At 30.8% G+C, this 21517-nt stretch overlaps 1 protein-coding gene across 1 annotated transcript in view; it reads left to right on the top strand.

Moving 5' to 3' along the window:
• The window catches only part of qsm (Zona pelucida superfamily protein qsm), a 177960-nt gene that overhangs the window by 65625 nt on the left and 90818 nt on the right, over positions 1-21517 (top strand). The window lies entirely within an intron of this gene.

Below are 21517 nucleotides of genomic sequence, written 5' to 3'. Positions count from 1 at the left end.
ACCTACAATTCCTTTTTATCCCGATAAACAACCTTGCAAAATTATATTTATTTACTCTTTCACGATTAAGTTGTCCTCTGTCGACCGTAAATTCTATTAACAATCGATTAATTTTTTTTTTTGTATTCACAGATTTTTTAAAAGTATAATTTAATATGATAGAATCGTCGATGATAACTTCTCACCTAATATTAAAGTAGTAATGCAATTATTTTAAGTTAACGTATGTTTTTAATACTGATGAATAACGAACAAAACGTTTGGTGCGAGCTGTTTCATTCGGTGCTATATGTATGCAATCTTATGTAGTCGTGGCCATGATCTCTTGTCGTAAAGATGTTGGCTATGAACAGTACCGTGGAAGGGGATACGGGTTAGCGATCGTGATACTGTTGATATTTTTGTGGTCTCTTGTTTTCCTTGAGAGTGGCTGTTGTCAATTATAATTTGCTTTGTGACGAATGCCGGTCCTCTCCTCTTCGCACGTCGGCCTTGTTACATCGAACAAATATTGTTTTGCCGGCCATTAAATATCAATCATTATTTTTTCTTATATATGTAAATGTAAAATAACTTATATGCTTATATCGTGCTCAAAATCCGGTTACGGAATTCGTTACACCTACAACTTCTTCCATAATTTCAGCATATTTCGTATGCTTTTACTAACCTCCTAAAAAAAAAATTGTACGTGAAAAATTCAACTCAAAATTCAGTTTCAAAAAGTATTTTTTCCGATATTACAAAAATGTTATATTTTTTCTTTATTCTTCAGATTTTATTCTTTAAATACTTCCTAAATTATTATTTTTTTAATGGAATGGTCCGGCCGATAATATTTTACGTAATAACAAATTTCAATCACGGTTCAAATCAATTATCCCCGCAAGTTTCATAAAGATCAGTTCTACTGTAGTTACGGAAAAAAAATTACCCGATACCAGAAACGTTTCCTTCTTTAAGAACTACGATATGAAAAGGCAGTATTACCTACAATATATGAAAAAAAGTTCAAATTTAAATGTATCGATATCAATAAATATCAATTTTCAAATATTAACATTATGTAAAGCGAGAGTTCCGTCAGTTTTTTTTTATAATTGAAGTGAGCATCAGTATTCAGAGAATGCCTAGACCGGCTCACATTTCATTATTTTTTTTTACTCCCCTCTAAAAGTAAAAGAAAAGTATTATAATATTTAAATCTTTACTAATAGAGGAAGCAAGAAGCCTTGGAGTAGAAGCCACTAAATTTCCCAATATCACAACGATTAATTTTTTTAATTATTTCTAAAAGTTATCGCATTTTGAAAAACAACAATTAAATCGTTACATTACGCCTAACTCAGTATTTCCTACGTAAACCGTGGGAGAAGATTACTATGGAGGTTACAGAAGTTTAATTCCAGAATTTGGTGAACCTAAGTTTTTTTGGCAGTTTTTATTATTTGTTTTTTTTTAATGTTATTAGTTATATCATCACGGTATGTGAAATACGGTGGGATGATGTTATTCCAATAAATCTAAATCAAATTGATCAATGTAAACCTTTAACATCAAAGGAATTTTCCGAATCACCGCAATAGCTCTGGGATTACCCGTAACAACAGACTGTGCCTTTACATTACAGTTTAGATTTATTATTACACAAACGGGGTTTACATATAGTTATTCAGGAAGAAGACTATATAAAAGGACTTTTAAAAGCAAAAGGTTGTTTAAATCGGTCCATTATTTAGTGAAATTACTCTGGATTGATAAACAAATAAATTAAACACTACATTGTCTTACATCCTACTGTCACACGTTAGAATTTTCTTCATTTTTAGATTTAAAAGAGTTTCTTAAGATATCTATTTCTTTACATATTTTTTTTATTATTTCTTAATCTTAATTAATAATTTAAAAACTCACCAATAATTCTTTTATATAAAAGAATTCAAGCCCTTTCAGAATAAATTTCCATCATCAGGAACTTAAAAAATATACGTTATTATCTTAATAAAACTAAAACTTCTTCGTCATGTAAATTTTCTTACGTAACGTAATATAACAGTAGTCGTAAAATTTTTAAAATTATGTCGACATAACGTCCTGTCATTATGAACGTCTCCACTGTTATAATTATTGTATAATTATTAATTATATAATCATACCAACGGGCCATGTTTTGATAAAATTATTCTTCATCTTCAGCTGAAGAATTAGGTGTATGAACCTGTATGATTATAGTGCCGATATATTTGGTATATGGGACTAAAAAAATTAATTCTATCTATATAATGTTAATAATGGATATCCGCGCCTACCTTCTAAATAGTTATTAGAGTAAATCCGGATGGGAAATCCCTCTATAGCCAATAAGTTTAAGCGTACTAAAACCAATTTTTTTTGTTGATAAAATCAATCTTTTATAAGTGAAGACTTTTCTCCGTTTTTAATGAAGGAAATATGTACAGAGGGTACATCTATCCTGTAGATGACAATAAAAGTTTTCATTCAGTTAGTACTTTCTGTTTTACCTTCGAAAATAAGGAATACTTATTTTTTATCTGCTGCAATTCATCTGTTCAAGTTTATTGAATAAAAGAGTAAAATTTTATTACAATATTGAATTTTCAAAAATACAAATCAAATTAATTTTTGTATAAATAATGATTTTAATAGAATTTATTAAGAAAAGTAGTAAACATAGACTTGTAATAACGTCCGATGAACAAATCTATAGTCAACTTAAATTATCTTCTGTTAAATTCTTGAAAAAATCCTTTTAAATTTTGTAAAACCTAAGTTAATTTATAAAAATTATAAATCAATTATTACTACCGACAGTAAAAGTTATTGATCTTGGGGTTGGAATATAGAATATGCAACAAAAACAAATAAATAGTTAATTCTAGACCTACTTCAAAGATAATTTTTTATGGAAAATTATTAGTTATAACAAGAACGATAGTTTTATTATAATTTTTTTAAAACTTCACTTCATATTCATAAAAGTTACGGCTGACTCAGAATCGCTTAAGACGGTTCATAAAAGTGACCGAAGGTATCATGAAGTGAGTTTAAAAATATTACATTAAAATAAATTCGGTTCTTTTGCGATTAAAATAATAATTTATCGTATCTTTTCCTGCACCGTTACGAACAAAATATCGGAAAATGTTTTTTTTCGTATTACACGGTAATACTTCTTTTCTTTCCCCGCGGTAAATCAAACCCTTCTTACGTTCTGTAGCCTGTTATCGATTTAAAACTGTTTTATCAGTTCTTGGGAATATTATTTATCGTTGATTGATTACTAAAAGTGTGACTTTTAGCAGCGATTAAAAGGTGTTTCTACATGTTTAATGTGTGGTGGCGTCTATGTAAATGTTAAAACTTTTTATACTTTTTAACGTCGACAACGGTCAGGGTTTTGAGTTGTTCTCACGTGTTTTTCATTCATTTTATGAAGTATGAATTGAACGTGCTTCTCAGAACTGTAAAAAAAAATTGTAAATATGATCGTACACAATAATAAATACAAATTTCTTCAGTGTACCTAAACAAATTGAGCTTGTGTTATCGCACAAATGAGTTCAACGATCTGAATTTATCATAGAAATTAAATTTTCACTATTTATTAAACGAAGTTTTTTTTTATGTAAACGACATTAAAAACGGTTACAAAATGAATTTAATTTTCAAAACAATAGACCGATTTTATCTATCTGTACGTTCAGCTGTTTCAGGATACACTGGGTAAACCGATTAGAAAAACTTTTTTTTTCTTTTTTTTAAGCCGACTTCTAACATTCCTGCCTAAACATCACAGTAACATTCGTGATGAAATTAGGAAATAAGTAAAATATAAACAAAAAACAGTCGCAGAACTGTTTAAATAATTTCTGTAATTTTAACAGTGGTTAAAAATAAATTTCACAATAATTTTTCTTCGATATCCCTAAAAATCGTTGAAACGTTTTAAAAAAAATTTTTTTTCTCTATTTCATAAAATTTTGACCTTTGTTTTCAAATTTGTTATAATCAAAAGTTTAGACGATTTTTACTTATCTGTTCCAGAGGTGAGTCGTACTTTACAAGTATTGAAAAATAACTCTTTCTATGAAATGAATTTTCTTTACGTTTCTACTCGATAACACTTTTTAAAAGTGAAATGGATAGTTTTTCGGATAAACAGATTGTATGCTACCGGTCAATTTTAATTTAAGTAGTTTTTGTTTCTTTCTTTTTAACTGACAAAAAGAAGTAAGAAAAAATGTTTTTTGTTAGGAAAGAATATTATTATTGAATAATCTAACGAAATTCGTTACGGGAATCGGTTTCCGTTTGAACACAAAGGATGTCGTATTCGTAGCCAATACCATTCAAAACACACTAGAGCGAGCGGGGGCGAACGTTTACAAACATATATGAGTAATTATTTCGCTCTCGGTCAAAAAATATTACGTGGATTCGGTAAGCGTCTTAATGATTTTTATACGGTTATTCTTCGCTCGGTTTAGAACTATATCACGGTTAAAAGAAAAGCATAAAATCAGCCGAGCTAGCGAATCGGTTTTACACGACCATAGCCTGTATATAGGCTTCGTGTTACACAACAAGAACAAGGGCTACGAGTAAATCGTGGCTAGTTAAATCGTAACCGCAAAACTTTCACTGGCAAAATTACTGCTTTGTTCTGTATAAGATTTCATATACTAGTGAATCAGTCGAAGTTATGTCTAAATTGATTCACAAAAATTCGCATCAGTATCCCTCTCCGTCTCCCTCTCTCTCTCTCTCTCTCTCTGTATGTACGTGTGTGTGTGTGTGTGTGTGTGTGTGTGCGCGCGCCCGCGCGTGCTAATTTTTATTGAAGGTTTAAAATGTATGCTGTCATCAAAGCCGGATAGATTACAAAATTGCATTTATAATTGTAAAAACTACTCGTTTATCGATTCCTTGTACCGGGATAATGGCGAGGGGAATAATTTGGAAACGAATGAATTAAAAGTAGTTTGGACTTTTCATGTTTTCAGTGTATAGTCGTTGTTGAAATCTAAGTTAGTAAAAAGATAAAACAGTTCTATTTTGTTACGCACGAACATTTACTACAGGAGTTCATGAATCTTTTTAATTGCGCAAAAAAATGATGGGGTACCTCCTTTGCGGATGAATATTGTGGAAAATAGAAATAAAAAAACTTTTATCGAATAAATCTATACAAATGTGAAAGAAAATACTAGTTCATAAAATATATACTGTAGAGAAGTAGAGTATGTTCGTAATCTTACACTATTTCGTAATTTACTATAGTATAATGCCTAATCGTAGTATTATTACGCAAAAAGTATAAAGTAATGTGAAATACTTGTATAAATATATAGAAAAATGATGTAAGACTTCTCATGTACGCCTATTCTCTGTCATTAAAAAAATGTATTTAATTATACTGAGTTGTTATGAATGTGTTCGATGGTTGACTTCAATCTGTTAGATATACAAGGTTTTAAAAAGTGATGAGTAACAGCTGACGATGTCTTCATATCGAAACAATTTCCGCGAAAACAACTGAATTTAAAAAACAAATAAAAATGTTACCTTCATCGAAAGTATTTTTCTTTTCAGAAAGACGATAATAGTAAGAGAACGTTTCGGAAAATAATGAAAAGTAGAAGCGTAAAGGTTGGTATGAAGTTCGAAACGCAAATAATGAATGTGCAATGAATTAATCAAGAAATTAAACGAAGTTACGTTTTTCCACCGATACCAGTCAACGTTTTCGTTAGCGAGGTGGAAAATTACCGTACCCCTAAACCTGTTTAAAGAACGGATCGGATTTACTACATTCAGATGATCTTGTAATTATCCAGGAATTTAAATGGTTCTACAGAAACAGTTTTAATGTTAAAACAAACTTATGTGTACGGAAAAAACTTCTATGGCTAACTGTTTGTAGGGCAAAATTAATGGCTGTTATATGTAAGCAATCGATAGGATGATAGAACAAAGTCGGAATCAGTCTCATGTTTTAATAACTTAAAGCTAAATTTGTATATGCAGTGACGAAGGTTTATAAATTTCAGTCTGTTTATATATGTATTGAAGTGTTAGATAAGAAACCCTAAAAGAAAACGTCCTCTTCTTTTATTTAGGAGCAATACTTGGCTCCTATGAGAAAGATATTAAAAAAATAGAAACGGCACAAATTGCGCTGTTCAATATTGGTTAAAATCGTTATTGTGGTAGACGTGATAGTAAATAGAAAATATGAGTGTTTTAAGCAGAAAGAAGACTATAGAAAATCAAACTGAAAGATAAAGAAATATGTAGTTTCCACATGATAGACGTATACGGAATTTATTTCCTGTCCAGGCTTTCGAGTACCGTTTACTCCATTTCTCCAGGAACAGTCAATTGAAGACGGAAAAGTCAATTTATAACTAGAAGTAGGAAAAATCGATATTTTGTGGTAACCTACGTTCTAAGTATCAATATACATTGAGTTTCATCCGCTCAGATTAGGAATCCCAATAATGTTGTGTTTTATCGATTGCAATCTGATGTCAAGGTATTTGAGCGGCCGGAAACAGAGCAGTAAGAAATAAACAATGTTCACTGTGTAAATAGTATTTTTCAATTTTTTTCTTCAGTGAAAAGACAATCGTGCTTGTAATCGATGACCTTGATTCTTCTATATCCTGGAAGCTTCTAGCTTTCCGATAAACCTGTATATAACTTTTTTAATTCATACAGGTATTTCTTTTTAATGAGAACGACGGTATTACTTGAGAAAGTAGTCCCGGTTCATGCTGACTGTTTTTTCCTGAATTTCATCTGGAAGAAAATCCTTCTATTTCCTCCCCAAAAAACACAGTTTATATGCACCCCACGGATGAATAGCGAGCGTCTCGTATATCATAAAACTTAGAACTCTAAAAATTTTCTGTTGAGCTTTAGAATAGAAAAAAAATAGTCCAGTAGTTAAAATTTTATCTAAAATAATGAAACTGGTTTAGCATAATACATAGATGAACGATTCTTCTAAATGATAATGTTATTTACATTCTTTTAAAGCATCTATAGAACTGGAGTAGGGCTTTCTCCGAGTTCCGGTTCATAATTATCGTAACGGGTTTTCCAGGATCTCGTTTTCTTTTAGATTGATTACATTATATCTATGACAATGCTCTGTGAATCTTTAACAATCGATCTTCTCCAATTTCTTTCTGGAGTGATATTTTGTAGTTGTAAATTTGCATGTAGTTGTAAATTTGAAACTGGTTTAGCATAATACATAGATGAACGATTCTTCTAAATGATAATGTTATTTACATTCTTTTAAAGCATCTATAGAACTGGAGTAGGGCTTTCTCCGAGTTCCGGTTCATAATTATCGTAACGGGTTTTCCAGGATCTCGTTTTCTTTTAGATTGATTACATTATATCTATGACAATGCTCTGTGAATCTTTAACAATCGATCTTCTCCAATTTCTTTCTGGAGTGATATTTTGTAGTTGTAAATTTGCATTCAAAGAAATACAATGTTCATCTGTTGTCAGATGTCATCATTTCTGGATCTACATTACAGAATGTACATCATACATAGAGCTACATTACAGCTCTCCGAAACCTCATCGATGCAGATTATTATCGCAACTGAATATTATTTAAATCTTTTTAAGATTTAACACATAACACTCGTTTTGTATGATTAAACCTGAGCGGTATATTTTTTCATTTGAATACCATGTTTTCTACCTTGAAATTTGAATTAAATAGTTAAAAGTTTCACACGTTCGCCTTAATCTAAAATAATGTGAGATCTGTGTTGGGTTTCTACACAAATCACCCATTCATCAGCAGATAAATTAGATGTTCGTGTGATAAGGATAACTTTTAGAACAAACCTTAGCTTTTAGAAAGATTATGTTCTATCGACAATATTTTGCATTCGTTTTTAACTAATAATATAATAAAAATTAACGGTTATTTCAGTTTCAAAAAGAAAAAAGCTTGTAATCTTAAGTAATTTTCAAGTAAAAATAATTAATGAGATCGCTATAATAAACTTTAATGCAAACAAAAGATTATGGTTATGAACCCTTAATCTTTCACTATGACGACAAAACAGCGTGCGTGGTGTAAGTAAAAGGAAATGCAAATAAACCTTGAAACCTCACAAACCTTGAAATTAAATATTAAACCTTTAAAATAAAATGTGTTTTATGAAATATAGACTCTTTTCATCCATTATAAAACATACATAGAGTGTATCACGAACTTCTCCCGGGACTTTCATAAACTATTCTACTCGTGAAAATAATGGAAAAGGTTCATAAAAATATATGTCCTAAAATGCTTTGTTTGCGAGTTACGGCTAGTGAAAAATTTTGCTCAGATTTCGGCTACCCTTGTGAAATGAGGTCGTACTGAAATATTTAGGATGATAAGGGGTAATAAACTCATAAAACTTTTAAACATAACTTACAAGTTATGTTTGTTCAATTTGTTCAAAATTACATTCTCTACAGAGAATGTAATTTTGAACAAACTGATGTAAGATAAATTTCCTTTCTTCATATTCGATTGACTTATGGATTTACGTTTTTAACAGAATTATTGAGTGTAATCAGAAATTTGACTCGAGACTGATCAAGAACTGACTTGTAAATCTAAATTATAAGTAATAATTATTTTTATCCCAAGGAAAACAGGATTTATTATCTATATTCACCTTTTATAAAAGCGTACTTCAACTAACTACAATGCATAGGTACTCGATAATCTGTAAGGATAAGAACAAATAAAATTTATAAATAAGACGACATACTGGTGTAATTAAAGAAAAACATATTTTAATGTTTAACTTTAATTAAAGTTCCCATCATCTTTGTCATCACCGAAAAAAATATAATTTTTTTTTTAATTAAGATGACGCTATTAAAGTCGTATGTTTACAAATACACTACTCAGTATCAAAAATACCAATTGGAAATTTTTTTATAGCCGGTATTGAAGTAGTACGTTAGGGTACTACCGAATTCGAAGCGTTTCAACTTGAAAGAGTACTAGTAAACTTGCACAAGGTCAGTTTAATGGATATTAGTGTAATAACTCACAAGCTACTAACGAACTGGTCTCTTGTAAATTATGCTTCACATAAAAACGTATAGTCGTTTTTATAATTCCGTTTTAGTTAAATATATTCTCAAGGAATTTTATTATTACGCACGAGATGTTTATGTGTTGAAAAGTGTTATAACGACAGCCCGTGTAGTCTTCTTTATTCGTTATTCTTATTATTTGCTTATTTCAATAAGAATCTAACAAACTCTGTAGATCATAGAATAATCACGACCGGTTCTTGATTTACCGGCATTGCGAATAAAAACAACAATATAAGTGCCTCTTATTAATTAAAATTATACTTAAAGGAAAAAATTGTTTACAATGTGTTTTTAATTTATGTTTATGTCTTTTACTTTTGGATTAAAACGAAATAAATTATTGAAAATGCTCAGAAAATTTGTTGTCCAGTTAAAACTTACGTTAAAAACATTATAAATGTTAAAAAGGTATGTCGGATCGCTTTGCTTTAAACTCAACTACATTCTACAATTTTCTACATATTGTACTATTTACAACTATAAGCTTTATACGGCAAAAAAGTAGTTAGTCGATAACATAAATAACGATATCTTAAGGTGCATATCATTCAGAAACTACTGGAATCAGCTTTTTTACATTCTTCATTCAAAACTTGAGTTATTTATGGTTTTTTTTTATAGCTAATGGTATAACTGTAAAAATTCGTGCGATTTATTTAAACCGGTTACTGTAAAATTACTATAAAAGACTTAATTAAAATATAATTAAATTCAATAATTTGCTGCCAGTTCGCTACTAATAAAAAGTACTAATAAAAAGAAATTACATGGCTAATTTCTTATATGGCTAATACGACCTTGTTTCTAGACGTGCCAAGGGTTCTCTAATAACAATAATAAAAATGGTTAATAATAAGTAATTATATTGCCATGATAACTTGATTATTCTTACACGCCATTCCATAATTTAAAATATATTACTCGAATAATAGAATATCTTATAAGATTTATTATGTAAAATTGTTAGGTGTTAAATCCTAATTAAGCAATCATTAATATATAAAAAGGAGATGATGAAATCTATAGTGAGGTAATATATATCTCCCCAGGTAGGTTACCCACAAAGTCTGTTGAGTGATCGGCATTAATTAATTCTACATACTCTTTTTCATTGGTTATAAAGTCTTTCGAGACCGGATGGTGGACTCGTTTGGAAATAAAGCTGTAACCTGTGCGACCCGTAACCGGCTAAAATATATTAACGTAGATATATTTTGCAATTTTCCTTTTTTTTTAATCCCAGTTCATCCGTGTAACATCTTGACTAAATATAGAATTAAAAATGAAAATGTTATCTCTGAACATTCATGAAAGTCGTTTTTAATTATCAGAAGAAACGACTGCATAAATGTATAATCACTGACCCAGTGCGCGTAACAATTGTGCTATGTATCCCTGTTACACGTTTATGTCGTGTAATGGCGCAACGAAAGAGTTCTGTAGTACGATTTAACGTAACCGCTTAACATTATGTAGACATATTATCAACCCTTTTTTCCTTCTATTTTCTACTCGAAGAGCTATATCTCTTTCAGCCCTTCCGGTTTTATTACCTTTTTTGCCTTGACCTTTCTGAAGCAGGTAGTAGACAAGTTTTTCGTCTACCGACTGTCTGCTCCGTTCAACTCTTTCCATAACATACTTTATAGAAAAATAATTTTATTTATACACGGAGCCTGTCTTCATAAAAATTGTTCGTTCTGTAAAATGATAAACGATAATTCTTGTTATTATTATTATTAATACTACCCAATTTTATTAACCATTTTTAATATTCCCGTTTTTCGTTAACGTTGTCTTTAAATAAATATTCATCGATATAAATATACACGATAATTTTTCCCTACATTCCTATATAAGTAGTACTGTTTCAGCATTTTTCTTCTAAGTGAAATCGTAGGAAAACTTCGATCGCAAAAGTTCACTAAAAGCCAAGATAGAATAAAAATACAGAAAAACATTTTAGTGATCAAACCAATTTATTTAGAACACTTTTGTTTTCAATTTTAAAAAAGTTTACTGTGTACGATGTTATTGGTAGAGATGTCATGATTTTCTATGAATTCCTTACGACGATAGGATTTTTTTTCAATTATTGACATTTCACACGTTAGCAGGTCATTTTATATTTTGGCGTTTACTTTTGTAAGCCGATCTAATTTCGAATTTAGCAAAAATATAATTACGTTAATTTACTGACGCGATGTCCATTTGGGATATACAGTATGGATATCTAACCCACCGGGTTGGTCTAGTAGTGAACTCGTAATCGCAAATCAGCTGATTTCGAAGCCGAGAGTTCTAACCTTCAAATCCTAGTAAAGGCAGTTATTTTTACACGGATATGAATACTGGATAGTGGATACTGGTGTTATTTGGTGGGTGGGTTTCAATTAACCACATACTTTAGGAATGGTTGACCTGAGACTGTACAAGACGACTACATTTCATTTACTGTCATACATATAATTCTCATTCATCCTCTGAAGTAATTCCTTACGGTGGTTCTGGAGGCTAAACAGAAAAAAGTATGAATATCTGTTACGGAATATTCGTTAAAAAGCCGGTCACAATTTGGTAAAGTCATATAAGTTCATAGTCAGAGCCGTTTGGTAAACATCAGTGGCAAATTTAACTGTATGATGCCAGAAAACACCGCATACTATAAAAATTCTTTCTCCCATTAAAGAAAAAAATGCCGTTTCAGTTTTCCTTAATCTAGAGTAAATAAAACCCACATACGCGCATCAGAAATCATGTTCTCGACTACAAATGTTTTCTACGATCCGGTTATTACAAGAGTAAATGTGTTTAATAGCATAATTTAAGTTTCGTTTCGATGAAGGGTCTATTATTTTTGTTTTAAAGTTTTGATTTGTTTTTTCACCCGTTTTGTCTTTGCCGTTCACCCATACATAACACGAGTTAGCAAAAGTGGACGAAATTGTTCGCCTGAAATCCCAAAAATATAATTTATTTAAGGTCAACGGCTGTAATCTTTTTTCTAATGAACGAATGAAAAATTGACGTTTGCTTAAAATCTTATGATGCCGTATTACTCATTAGATTCGAAAGTGCTCACCGTGCCTGGAACTGAAATCTTATCGGATAAAGTTTCTCAATATTTAATTTTGTTCTTTCTCAAAAGTTACGTTTGATTATTTCCTTGTTTCACTTATAGTAAGTGACTAGCACAGTATATATCCGGGTTACATAGACCAAAATAATCACCTCTTCGTCTATTTTTAGGGCTTCGAATAAATAATCGATTTAATCCACTATCGATACTCACAATGATCTTTTAAAATGAGAAATACTTTAAAGTGCAAAATAATTACAACACCCACTCACAATAAGAAAAAGATCTGTAGTCATCGGGCGGAACGAATTCGAGGATTGTGGAATTCGACTATTGCGTGGGGCCTGGCATGTAGGCAGAATTCAAACGATAGTTAAACGAGGAAATAAGGTCAGTGTATACGTTCATCTTCTGTCATCTCAACTATATTTATATTATACATATAAAAAGCTGAAAATTTCTACCAGAAAAGGATCGAACTGAAAATCACAGAAAAACCTTTTACACACAAGCCGTTCAAAATTTTATCGACTTTAATATTCTTGAAACCTACTGCCTTAGAGGATTATGAGTAAACATAAAAATAAACTCTGTTTTATACTAATACAGACAATGAGACGAATGAGATTATCTTAAAAAGATATCGGTTAGAGTAGGTTAAAATTACATTAAAATCGGTTCAAAAATATTTGGACCGTATCAGAAAAAAATAGTCAAACGAACTAAGATTATAACATCGAAATCGTGTAGATATTACGGGAACACATTGAAATATGAAAATACAAACAAAAAATTAATTAATTTTTTATATAGACGTTAAGTTTTTATTATAGGTATATAAAGTATAACTGATTTTCAAGCTGCAATTTCTTCTGTTTTTAATTCTGAGTTCACCGCCAGTAATTAAAGAGTGATACGGTGTGCTAGTAGAAGTATTTCCGGAACTCTTTTTCAAAATATTGTGCTAGTCCGGAACTTTTTCCAGATATCTTAACTTCTATCTAGACAGGGAACCCAAGTTCGAGTTTCAAAAGAATATTTCAACAAAACAATAGAATTTTTTTTCATATTTATCGATTTTTTTTACGCGTTCTCAGCGAATAGATTTCGAAAAACAATTTTTATTTAACAGAGGGAACGGATCTCTGATTTTATAAAAGGATAAGATTTAACATGATTTTAAACAGGATTAAGATAGAACTGTCCTCCTAGTTTCATTAAAATCAGTTCTGCCGTTTTTTTGTTAAGCGCAAACACACAGAAATTGTATAGATAATGGGCTAAATCACTAAATTTTTTTTATAAAACTCAAAAATTTCATGAACTAAGGATATTTTTAAAAATTTACAAACAGAACTACATTTTTACGTATCGTATTAAAAAACTATTTAGATTCTAACCGTGTATGCTCACAGAAATTACTCGGGAGAGGGTGATTACCTTCATAATGTTTCTTTTCCTCTCTCTATAAAGAACAGTTATAGACAGGTTAGTTTTTTAACACCAGCAGACATTTATAAAACTTCAGCACTATGTTTGTCGGTTTTAACCATCCGTTAACCATCCCTGGACTTTATTGACTCTTTCCATTATATTAAATTAAACATTTATAGCAATAAATCAATACGTGTATTTCCTGCCATCACGATGAAAAGATTTCAATTACGCTTGCAGGATGAATATACTGCGACATTAGGTTACCGAAACTTACTTTCTTAAAAAAAAATAGTAGTTTCTTTTCCTCTCTCTATAAAGAACAGTTATAGACAGGTTAGTTTTTTAACACCAGCAGACATTTATAAAACTTCAGCACTATGTTTGTCGGTTTTAACCATCCGTTAACCATTCGTTAACCATCCCTGGACTTTATTGACTCTTTCCATTATATTAAATTAAACATTTATAGCAATAAATCAATACGTGTATTTCCTGCCATCACGATGAAAAGATTTCAATTACGCTTGCAGGATGAATATACTGCGACATTAGGTTACCGAAACTTACTTTCTTAAAAAAAAATAGTTGAAATAACGCAAGAATTTTTTCTGTATTATTTATGGCATAATACAGTAGTTATCGATTTTTTATAAAAAATCCTTTTATAAAATATCAAAATTTAAGTTACTAACAGTTATATTTACAGACGCGCACGTCCATGCACACATATATATACGTTTCATAACCTTTGTAAACGTGTTTTATAAGTAACACTGCGAATTAAAATGAAACATAAAGTAAAATTTACAATTTTTTTTGAACAGATCTGTTCGGTGTGTGTGTTGTGTGTGCGTGTTTTGTGACTGACCATTCTCGATATCGTTCCAGTACGTGTGATTTTATACGAAAAAAAAAAACAAGAATAACTTTTATTTACTCCCTCCCATTTTGTGTTTAGTTGAAGGACATATATTAATCGTGGGCTTAGTCAACGTGTAAGAGTTGTAGTCTACAATCTATTTGTAATGTTTTAACCGGAAGTATATACGTACAGTTTCCGGTGAAACTCCACCTTTTACAAACCAAAGGGTAACTTTAAAGGTAATAAATTAGTTTTGTAAAACCGAATGATACTTGAGATATTTTTATTGTGTTTTCAGCGTGAAAATAAATTATATTATCTTGATTAATAGCAGTATTAGTGCACATGTATATTCTTTTTAAAGTGTATTTATTTGTATTAATTTGAAATTCTATCTGTATTTGGATTAGAATACTCTTTTATCGTAATTGTTTTTGTATTTTGTAAATTAAAAAAAGATGTTAATCCAGTCGATCTGAATATTTATTTGCTTATCTTAAAAGAACTGTCAAAACGATTTTAACAAAATTTGGATTTAAAGAAACAAAAGATTTATCGTAACCGTAATTGAAATTTCTAAACTTCTATCTCATTATTTTAAGCTCTGATCTTCTCTTTACAAAAAAACTGTTTTTCAGTAGTTATACGCTGAGATGCAATTCTTCAAAAAGATTAAGCAACAAACAAGAGATAAATATTAAACATTAAAAAATACGACTGCCAAAATGAAACGTTGCTGACATCACTGCTCTTTAATATAGGAAAATTAAAGAGCTTGCGGGTGACAGTTTTCCATATAGTATAATTTTTTTTTCAAATTTATTTAACCATATATATATATATATATACATATATACATGTTTATGTAGCCTGTGACACTCCCGCTCTTTAATATAGGAAAATTACTATTCAGAGACCCCCCACCCACCCGTCTGCTTTTAAAAATCTTCAGTACATTCATATGCTATCATCGTTAAATAAGATCTATTTCTGAGTATATAAGTTAACTTTTGTTCTGGTTTACTTCCATCGTGATTTTGTATTATACTAGTAAATACCCTATTTGAATTTTGTAAAAATCTCAGAAGATCGGTCGCGAAAATATAACATTTCTGAATAACCGTGATCTGTTAGATCGAAAGTGTACCTGACGCACGCAACAGTTAGCCTTCAACCTACTAACACCCGTTTGAATTTTGAAAATCGGTCGATTTTTTATGCAGTGATATTACAACAGCATCCCATTGCACCTTTCCAAAACCCCAGGGGCAGCCTGTTTCTTACCAGTTAATGGTGATGATTGGTCTAGCCTCATACGAGGTACTCGCATCATCTTACCACTTTATCCTCACACGTTAGTTCCATGGGAAGCCCATTATTATTAAACAGAATTTTTTTTAAATTTATTTAATATTATTTAACCTAAATTAAATATTCTTTTCTGTTGTTTTCGTATTATTATTCATTAATTGATTCGAATCATTCAGTTTAAACCCAGCTCATAGTTCACAGTTTTTTTAATTCAACTCATTAATATTTACGCTTCAATTGGCAAATCTCCACTAATGTATACATATATATATATATATATATATATATATATATATATGTATAGACTATATATATATATATATATATATATATATATAGTCTATGACACTCCCGGTAACGTAAGGATTCCAACGCGGTGTCATACATCTAAAGAGAGTTAGTATCAGTCATAAAACAAAATGTCACCTTATCATTTTTTTAGCAACTATTGTACATTGTTGTACTATGCCAAGAAGAGTGCGTGCCAAATACAATGTACTGTACACTGTTGTATGCGATATGTCATTGCTATACTACGATTAAAATATTTAATCGCGTCTTTATTTGCAAATATTAATTCATTCGCGTCGTAATAATGTTTTTGTTGCTATTATTACACACTTTGTCTTTAAAGTTTTGCAACAAAGGTGTACCCTTTGCTAATTTCTAAAAATATTCTTGATTGAAACGGTTATAATGAGAAAGTGGCCGATAATTGAAAGACTGTTGATTGAAAAACGCCCGAATCGGTCTAAGATAGCTAGAAAATGTTAGCTTATTAGACAGTAAATAATTTTAGAACATTTTTACGCGTTTTACACGAGCTTAATGTCGTCTTAGATCTAAAATTAGTGAAAAATGTTCTTTAGTTTTCCTCCTGTTCTTTATTTTTATTTTTTTAATTCTTTGAAGAATAGATCTATTAATGAAATGAAATCGCAAACAGAAAACCAAGTGAAGAATAAAATAAGACCACGTTAGATTTTATCCCGTTATTATCAGGTTAGTTATTAAGCTGAAAACCCATCGGCAAGGATATAGCACGATACCAAACCGGCCCTTACCGATATCGTAGATAGACTAAAAGCAAAACAGACCGGAAAGTAACAGTTAATATATTGTTTAATCTTCCAGTCTTATTTGTCAGACGCTTGTGTTTTAAGTGATAAGTAACAAGCGATGAACCGGATGTTTAAGTAATTTTTTAATATAAGAGAATACGAACGCATCGATTTATGGAGATCGCTTCAAAAATCAACAGATTCTTTTTGCAAAGTTACGCGGTCTGTTTAAGAATTGTTTTTTGAATTTAATTAACTGTTACCATTCAGGACGAATATGCTTTGAGAAGTGCTCAATAGATTTGACTGTTCTGAAACCGGCCTCATCACTGAGGTACTTGTGTATGAACATATCTTCTGTTTACAAAGTACGCAACGGTTCCTCATTAATATTCTTTAGTCATAACGTGGAAAACTCTCAAAGTAAAAAAAAAGAGTAAAGCCACATCCGGTTATATTCTGTTTATAGCATACCATCATCTCATCAGAATAACTATTCAAATAAAAATAAAAAGAATTCTTCGCCGGTGCGATGCAGTAAATTATTATATGTGAAGAATTTACAACCGCAAAATAGAAGTTATTTTTTTTCCTCTTTACTAAGCTTCTATATTTGTTCGATTAGGTAATACTCGACCGGAATGACGCAAGCGTCGTGGTTTAATCTGATGATTTAAACCAATTTTTTTTTTTAATAGCTTTATGATTTTTATTTATTTTTACGATTTCTATAAAAGGTTTGACTTGTACGAACGAAAGGAGATGAAATAAGAGACTAATGAAAAAACGGTTAGCGAAACGAAGAAATGATTCCGTGACCTTCGTGTACGTCGAGTGTTCTACGAACGAAACGCAATATCGCTTCTGAAATAATAATTAATTTGGTATCCTTTGCGTTTCAGTCGGAGTAAACGGGATTTTTCCGATGTATTTTAAAAACAGCCTTCCACGATTTCGTGGTTTTCATCGAACACGAAAGAAATAAATCGATTCGATAATCTAGATTATGTAATTAACTCATTATTATACTAGGAAATTATATAAAAAAGGTCATAATTGTCAAATATTAATCAGAATAAAAACGGTTTATTTTGACTAAATATTTTTCTAAAACCAACACTGTACTCGATGGAATTCAGTAAGGAAATATAATAAATAGTATAGCGACATCAATTGAATATTCTTCGAACGGAAACCGAAACAGAGCAGAAAGTAAGAACAAAAAGTATTTGCAAAACAATAATTTTATGGCGTTTTAGTGTTGTAAACCCTGGGAAAAATACTGAGATATATAAGGAATTTAAATAATAAGTATATATAACCTTCAAATTATAATTATATCAAGGTCGCTCGTTTATTTAATACTATAATAGTTAATATTTGAACAAATGTAACTGATAATAATATTTGTGTAGAAAATAACGACTTATCGGATCACCGGCACCAAAAATAAGGTTCTCACTGAATTATAGTAGAAAAAAGTAATAACAATATAAAAAATCGAGAGTTGCATCTCTGTAATCGATGCAATTTTAAACAGGATTAAAATTCAAACCAAGTTACATGAAGCGGTCAGATACAATCGTAGAAACGAGCTCAATTTGAAACATTTTATATTTAAAAATTTATTTTAATTTATTTATAGATTTTTTCATTTGTGAAAGTTACATGAACCCGATTCAATAAAACGTTTGATGTGTGACAAGTTGCTCCGTCTTGTTGGAAGAAGCTGTACTTTTTTTTCATTGTCAGTTAATTGCGCGTAGAATCCTTCGAAGATTGTGAGTAATTGACAGTCCGGTCAAAAAATATTGGTCCCATTATACGATTACCAGAAACGGCACACCAAACACCAATTTTCCCATCGTGGAGTGAACGCTCGAATAACGCCTGAGGATTCCTCGCCATCCAATACCTGGTGTTCTGCGAATTAAATGGCCGGATAAATAAAACCGTGCTTTGTCTGACATGAAATATGAGATCGGATCTATCTGTCCACCAACAATGTTTTCGAGAAGCCAATTGCTATAATCAAGTCGTTTCGGTTTGTCTGTCTCCTTCAGTTGTTGCACAGTTGTATGTGCAACGACTGAAGGAGACAGTACGCGGTATGGTTTCAGTTTTAATTCGTGAAGAATTATACGACAAGATGTGTAATTAACATCATTGTTGGGATAACTTGCGTAGTGATTTTTTTAGTCTGGCAGAAATTCTTCTTTCAATATCGGCAATGGCCTGTGGAGTCCTAAGGGAAGGTCGCCTATTTCGTTTTGCATTTGAAACTGAACCTGTTGTACGCCATTTTTTAACTAAATCGTGTATACTACTCTTCGCTGGAATACAATCATTCGGAAGTTTTTCTACGCATATTTGACGTGATTCTTCAAACGATCCAGAACGAATATAGGACTCAACTACAGCTATCTTCTTCTATATTGAATAATGCATTTTCTTTTCTTCTTCCTGTTTAGCCTCCAGTAATAACCTTTCAGATAATACTCCAGAGGATGAATGAGGATGATATGTATGATTATAAATGAAATGTAGTCTTGTACAGTCTCAGTTCGACCCTTCCTAAGATGTGTGGTTAATTGAAACCCAACGACCAAAGAACACCGGTATCGACGATCTAGTATTCAAATCCGTGTAAAAATAACTGACTTTACTAGGACTTGAACGCTGGAATTCTCGACTTGCAAATCAGCTGATCTGGGAAGACGCGTTCACCACTAGACCAACCCGGTGGGTTGAATAAGGCATTTTGCAAAAACACAACTGCACTCATAATACTGCACTGACATATAACCATCTGACAAACGGTAGCAATATTCGGTAGTAATATATACATCCACTAGTCGCGCTAGTTATGTGAGAGTCTTTTATGAAAGATAGTGTTGGGTATCGGTTTCATTATGGGTTCGGTTTTTGTTGCTTACTCTGTATAATGAGACCAGAAATCGCAAACCTACTGGTTCGGTACATCTTTTTAAAAAAATGTTGAAAATAATTCCATTTGGTAGATCGTAATCCCGACGTTATCATAATTACATATATCCATAGAAATAAGCGGGATCAGAAAAAATAAATCAGAAAAGAGTGTATAGGTAACTAAATGAAAAAATAAATCTTTTCATCCGATTGGTACATAATAATACATTATAAAGGTCGCGTTAGGAAAAGAGTTTGCTACTCAAAATAAAAACAAAAGAACTGCCCCAGGAGTTTCCCGGGTGGGAAAAGGTAAGCCATTATAAAACATCGATCAGAAATTACGATCAAAATACACAACTAATTGAAAAATAAAAGGATGCGATTAAAGTTAATATTAATTATTTTAAACATAATCACGTGAAATACTATTTAAATTGAAGTGTATAAGGTAAATCAATTTAAAATGTTAAATATAAAAAATAACTACAAAATAAATCCCGATTAAGAAGGCTTTAATAAAAAACTTGTTTAAGCAAATATTTATGTACACGTTGAATGGGGTGCTGAAAATTCAGGATTTTTAAATCTTTTAATTAGTTTTATTTAAAAACTCATCGACAGAGTAAATGTTTCCTTTGTAAAAGAATGCTTTCGACTTTATTTTAAATAAATTAGTGGGGAGATTTTTTATGTGGGTCGGATCATTTATTTAAAACGGTAATAAAAACGTAATAAAATCCCTTTCTCGTAATCCGAAGTATTTTGTTGAGTTACGCGAAAACAGCTCTATTGTCCGATTCGATTGGAAACCTATTATTTTTTAAAAATAAATGCTTATTCTTTTTAAAAAATTTGCAGTGCATGACTATAAACACAGATAAGTTAAAATTATTAATTTTGTAAGTATCGGTCTATACAATTGATATTTATGGGCACCCAAACTTTGATCTGATAGTCCTTTTTTGTGTCTTGAAAATTCCTTCTAATTTTTTCAGGGACCCTCAAAAGAAGATATTAAGCGTAATAAATATCGTATAATAATGACACACCTTGTTAAGACGCTTTAAAGAATACAATGCGTCTTGATTTCGTTGAAAACGAAATTTGATCGTCTCAGAAAAGTTTGCCGTCTTATAATATACCCAGAAAATTCTTTCTATGAGCAACAAACATACTACGGTTATTATTTTTAGGAGAATTCTATCCGCACGAACATCAATGTTATGTCTATCTGAAAAGCACGATGCGATGGTTTTATCCATACCTAAAGTTAGATGGTTACAACACATTCGGTAAAATAATTTTTGTAACGTAGAATTTTTAAGCTATTTTAAATTATTATCTTCGGATATAGAAACAGTCGTGCCATCTAAAAAGAGAGAGTAACGATAAATAGTTCAACATTTTGAAGCCGATTGCAATTTGATGATAAATGCAATGGATCTAGAATAAAAGGCCATATCGCTTTTTGCACATTGAGTAAGGACTTAATTGTGTGCTTTTTGAATTCCTTCTATCAAAATTGTAGAAATTAGACGTAAAATTTGCAGCCAATAGGTTTACATTATGAATCTAAGGGGGAAAACGTATATCTAAAGGTGGAATTAGTAGTAATAAATTATCGGTTACAAACTATCGAAGTGTTAGAGTACTGCAGATTGGATTCTAATTCCACACTCA

Source organism: Lycorma delicatula, chromosome 4 (genome assembly GCF_047948215.1).
Source record: "Lycorma delicatula isolate Av1 chromosome 4, ASM4794821v1, whole genome shotgun sequence".
NCBI lineage: Eukaryota > Metazoa > Arthropoda > Insecta > Hemiptera > Fulgoridae > Lycorma > Lycorma delicatula.
Note: the sequence above shows the minus strand (reverse complement) of the source record. Positions and strands in the feature narration are given on the sequence as shown.